General features: G+C 43.5%; 1 long non-coding RNA gene across 2 annotated transcripts in view; it reads left to right on the top strand.

The window, feature by feature from the left end:
- LOC104981415 overlaps positions 1-5,509 on the top strand; it is a 235,570-nt gene that overhangs the window by 180,809 nt on the left and 49,252 nt on the right. For both annotated transcript variants that reach the window (XR_824372.1, XR_824371.1), the window contains exon 3: positions 235-386. This is a non-coding gene — a long non-coding RNA (uncharacterized LOC104981415). The remainder of the gene's footprint in view (positions 1-234; positions 387-5,509) is intronic.

Genomic DNA, 5,509 nt, shown 5'->3' with positions numbered 1-5,509 from the left:
GGCTGGGTACCGCCTTGCCATGCCCTGCATCTTCCACAAGGGGGAGCCCCCGGAGGGCAGCGGAATTTGGGAAGCGCTGAAGTTTTCTCCTCCTGTCCTCTAGCTGATTTTCCCCGAACCCAACTGTTAGATTCCTTTGTTGTAATGTGGGGGCCTGAGCTGACACTTCTGGAGGCTGCGGGTGAGAACCACAGCTGATCTGCCATCTTTCCTGGTTTCTTATTCTTTACCTAGCATCATCAGCTAAGGAGGAAAAGTAACAAAGAACTTGAAGACTTTCATGGCTCCCAGGCCCTGGATGGAGGCAGACGGCATCAGGCAGCTTCAGACAGAGAATGGTGGAAGCTGAGGGGCAGCTAGGATGCGCCTGGGGCTGCAAAGCCCAGGTAGGTACCTGGGAGGGGCTGACAGAGGGGTGCCCGGGGCCCAGAGCCCCTGATGGTGGGAAAAGTGGACGGACAGGAGGGATGGGGGATGAGCAGTGCAAACAGGACCTGGGAGGTTGAGGGAGAGTGAGGGAGGAGCCCCAAAAGAGTGCAGAAGAAAAATGATGCCAAAGGGTGACCTTGGAGCCAGAGGGGGAGGGTTTGGGGGCTGACTCAGAGACTTTATTTGAAGTTGGTTCCAGCTCGGCTGCCCTAGAAACTTTATAGGACATCAGAGGCCGGGAGTTTGAGAGCGAAGGCTCAGTTGCACGAGAAATTTCAAAGTGAGTAGGTGTGCCTGGGAGTCTCTCTAACCATTTGGGTTGTGTGTCATCGAGCCACACCTACTCTGGCTTTTCTACCTAAACCAGGAGGATTCCTCGCCTGATGGTGTGTTCAGGTTCTCTCCACCTGGAACCACCGTCTCGGGCTTTCCCTCTGTGCTTCCAATGCCCACAGTTACTCTCGAGAATGACTAGGAGGCAAGTTCTCATTCTGCCACTTAGTGAGATTCACTTAAGCAAGGAAACCTCAGCATCTTCGTTTTCCTTGTCTATAAAGGGAGATAATAATATATTACTGATGAGCCTTATAGGATTTTTCTGAGGATTGAGTAAGTACGATAATGTGAATAAATGCTCTTAATAGATTATAATTGCTAGCTAAATAAGATATGGCATTAATAGTAATTAATCAGTGAATGTACCCTTCCTACTCTCAGTGGGGTATTTTCCTACTGGGCTTTGAAAGAACCTATGTGAGCATGTGTGTGTGTGTGTCTAAGTGCATATGTGTATCAGTGTATATGTATATCTTTGACAGATAAGTGGGAAACTTTGTATTCTTTCACTTCCAGCCACCTTCAAATGTTCCTTTTCGCGGCTTCGGCTGCATTTTTCTATTTTTCAAACACGCGGATAATGATTGATGGTGTCTGCTTGGCTCCCTGGACAAGTGATTTGTCTGTGTCCCGGACGCTGTGCTGCCCGGGTCAATGTCATACCATACCTTAGGCACATGATCAGACCAAATACACTTGGAAGAAGCAAATAAGAGGTTGTTTTTATAATCCCATCATCATATTCCCTGACAACGTTCTTTCCAGTCCGCTTGTTATTCACAGAAATGCCTCACATGGGAGGTTGGGTTCTGCATTCTGAGTCAGGCTGGTTCAAGCAACCTATGCAGGCTGCCGAGCTTGGCTTTGATACCTGTGGACACATTCACTCTTTCCTGGGGTTTTCCAGATGACTGTGGTGTACGAGGAAGGCAATGTAGACCAGGACAAATCCTTTGATTTCACTGAGCCATCTCTTGCCTATCTGTCAGGTGGAGTCACTACCCCCCTTCCTTTCTGTACCCCTTCGTGTAGGGACACCCAAGATAGATGTAAGGCACTCCTAAGATCATACCTGAACCCCACGAAAGTCTGTAACTCTACAGTGTGACCTCATTATAAGGTATTACCATTGCTATTCTGCAGGTTTTTCACTAGGGATTTACCTGCCTTTCGTAACTTTATTTTAAAAGCTATCTTTTCCTGGATGTTAATGTACTCTCCTCTTCATCTCCACCAATTGGCTGATGAGTCAAATATTTACAGAGATGCTAAGTGATACACTTACTTTCAAAAAACTGGTATCCTGCACAAATCAGATGGATACATGCACAGTGTGTGCAGAGACTGTATTTTTCTAAAACCACCAAACACATATATATTCCTTCTATTTTCAAGCATGTACTTACTCCCTTTTTAAGTACAAAATATACACAAAGATATATCTGAGCAAAAGACATACACCGACATTGATGCAGCATACTTACTTAGCAGATTTAATGGGCAAGAGGAATGAACAGAAACCCTATCAAGCATTCCAGCTCCTTTAGAGTCCCAAAGTGACCGCAATACACAATTCACGTGGTTAAAAAAAATCATGGATCAATTTCTGCCCTGTTCCTAGTAATGAATATCAATATCTTGCCCCTTCCAGACAGACTCTCAGCAGCTTCAGATAATTTTAAATGGTTTTTTTTTAAATACATTTGCAAAGTCAGTTATTTTGAATCTCATTTGAAGCAATTAAAAAACATCCTGACATTTTAGGTGATATTTTTTCCCAAGTAAAATAATTATAAATAATACTAATTATGAGCAAATCATTCAGTTACTCTCAGCCTAGTTCAACCTTTAGGTTAATAAACCAATCCATTAAAATTCATCTTGCTCAAAGGACCAATTTGTTAAAAAAAAAAAAATGTAGCGACCTTTCACCACAAGTATGATTGATATTTTCTTTAACAATAATCAGAGCTGTCTTTCCTACAAGAGAGTGTAGTCAAGTGATAGGTGTAGAAAGCTAGGGTTCCGTTATGCCTGGTCTCAGTAATATTTCTTGTGCTAAGTCCCTTCAGTTGTGTCCTACTCTATGCAACTCCAAGGAGGGTGGCCCACCAGACTCTTCTGTTCATGGGATTCTTCAAGCAGGAGTATTGGAGTGGGTTGCCATGCCCTCCTCCAAAGGATCTTCCAAACTCAGGGACCGAACTTACATCTCTTATGTCTCCTGCATCGGCAGGTAGGTTCATTACCACTAGCACCACCTGGGAATCCCTAATATTTCTCAGTTAGGTACAAAATGATGTTGATGAAGACGGTAATGGGAATACACACAACTGAAACTCTGATTTCAAAAAGTACTGAAAGAGATGTGAGTCTCAGGACAGTTGCTCACAAAAACTGACAGTATCGTTCTTAGCACTGGGAAAGATTTTAGCCCCTCTGTCTACCTCTGGTGTTCCATTTCCTTCAAGGATGCAGGCCTGGGATTTGCAAATATGGCCCATCAGCCAAATCCAGTCCACCACCTGTTTTTGAGATAAAGTTTTATTGGAGTAAAGCACATCCTTTCATTTGCATATTATCCATGGTTGCTTTCCTGCTATCAACTCAGAATTGAACAGTTGCAGTAGATGCCATATGGCCCACAAAGCCTAAAATATTTATTTGGCCCTTTACAGAAAAAGTTTGCTGACTCCAGGTGCAGGATGATGAAAAAAAAAAAAAAGAGCAGTTATCTTTGAATGTACACCAACAAGTAATATTGAAGTAGTGCTTTACAGTTTATAGTCTGACAGCATTATTTTGCAACTTAACGGATGAGAGATTGCAGACTTTCCTGCCGTCATCCAGCCATTATGTGGTGTGGGTAGGACTTGGCCTCTGCCCTCATGGCGGCCTGGAGGGAAGTGGTCCATGGAGGTGGCTCTCAGGCTGAAGTGATAGCCACGCATCTTTTTCATCTCCCCAGAAGTGCTTGCTGCTTAAAGATGGTTGAGGAAGCAAAATTCTTCACATTCTGTTCCCTCTTTATCTGACCTTGACCTGGTTGACTTTAACCTTGTTCCAATTCTATGTCCCTATTCTCGTAATCAGAATGCGGAAGAAGTGAAAGTATCAGTGGCTTAGTTGTGTCCAACTCTTTGCAACCCCATGGATCATAGCCCGCCAGGCTCCTCTGTCCAGAATGGTACCAATAAACAAAAAGGAGAGGAAAGTGCTTTGCAGTCCAACAAAGCTAAGCTTTATTGCGCCAACTCTCGCTTATCGACACTGAAGGAATGTGTCTGCCCTGAAATTGCCACTTGGGGTGCTGATATTCTGAAACAGCCAGGAACAGCAGTCTTGGTGGAATATGCTATCTTTTGTAAAGTTTGCTTTTTGAAATGGCAGATACCTCTCAATTATTTTTTTATTTTCCTTGGTTTATGGTCGAAATTATATTTTCTCCCCCGAGCTTATTCTGCGTACTAGCAAAGTGGACTACAGGTGCCGGGAATGGGAGGCAGGAAGGCTGGGATCTTGCCTTTGAGATCTGTGGATCTAAAATGAGTTCTTTGCAGAGACCAAAGATTTTCTTAATCTTATATTTTCTTAGAAAGGAGATAAGGTATAAAGCAAAAGAGATGAAAGTAAAAAAATTCCAAGTCAAACCTTTCCTGAAGATTCTGAGTCAAAGATAAGGATTTTTTTTTGGGGGGGGGTGTCTTGGATTTTTTTTTTTAATTGGAGGATAATTACTTTATAGTGTTGTGTTGGTTTCTGCCATACAACAAGATGAATCATCCATAAGTATACGTATGTCCGCTCCCTCTTGAGCCTCTCTCCTACCCCTTACCCCATCCCACCCCTCTAGAAAATTACAGGTTGAGCTCCCTGTGTTATACGTCTCATGAGCTATCTATTTTGCTTATGGTAATGTATAATTCAGTGCTACTCTCTCTGTAGCACTGAATTTGTCCCACCTTCTCCTTCCCCTGATGTGTCCAGAAGTCTGTTCTCTATGTTCCAGAACCCTGCTAATAGCTTCATCAGTACCATTTATCTAGATTCCATATATATTTTATTATATGATATTTGTTTTTCTCTTTCTGACTTACTGCACTCTGTGTAACAGGCTCTAGGTTCATTCACCTCAGTAAGATTGACTCAAATTCATCCCTTTTATGGCTGAGTAATATTCCATTGTATATATGTACTGCAGCTTCTTTATCCATTCAACTGTCAATGGACATCTAGGTGGCTTCCGTGTCTTCAGTTCAGTTCAGTTCTGTCACTCAGTCGTGTCTGACTCTTTGCAACCCCATGAATCGCAGCACGCCAGGCCTCCCTGTCCATCACCAACTCCTGGAGTTCACTCAGACTCACGTCCATCGAGTCAGTGATGCCATCCAGCCATCTCATCCTCTGTCGTCCGCTTCTCCTCCTGCCCCCAATCCCTCCCAGCATCAGAGTCTTTTCCAATGAGTCAACTCTTCACATGAGGTGGCCAAAGTCCTGGATTTTCAGCCTTAGCATCATTCCTTCCAAAGAAATCCCAGGGCTGATGTCCTTCAGAATGGACTGGTTGGATCTCCTTGCAGTCCAAGGGACTCTCAAGAGTCTTCTCCAACACCACAGTTCAAAAGCATCAATTTTTTGGTGCTCAGCCTTCTTCACAGTCCAACTCTCACATCCATACATGACCACAGGAAAAACCATAGCCTTGACTAGACAAACCTTTATTGGCAAAGTAATGTCTCTGCTT

Source organism: Bison bison, unplaced genomic scaffold (assembly GCF_000754665.1).
Source record: "Bison bison bison isolate TAMUID 2011002044 unplaced genomic scaffold, Bison_UMD1.0 scf7180017864518, whole genome shotgun sequence".
NCBI lineage: Eukaryota > Metazoa > Chordata > Mammalia > Artiodactyla > Bovidae > Bison > Bison bison.
The sequence above is the reverse complement of the archived record's forward strand: the minus strand, read 5'-3'. Positions and strand labels throughout refer to the sequence as shown.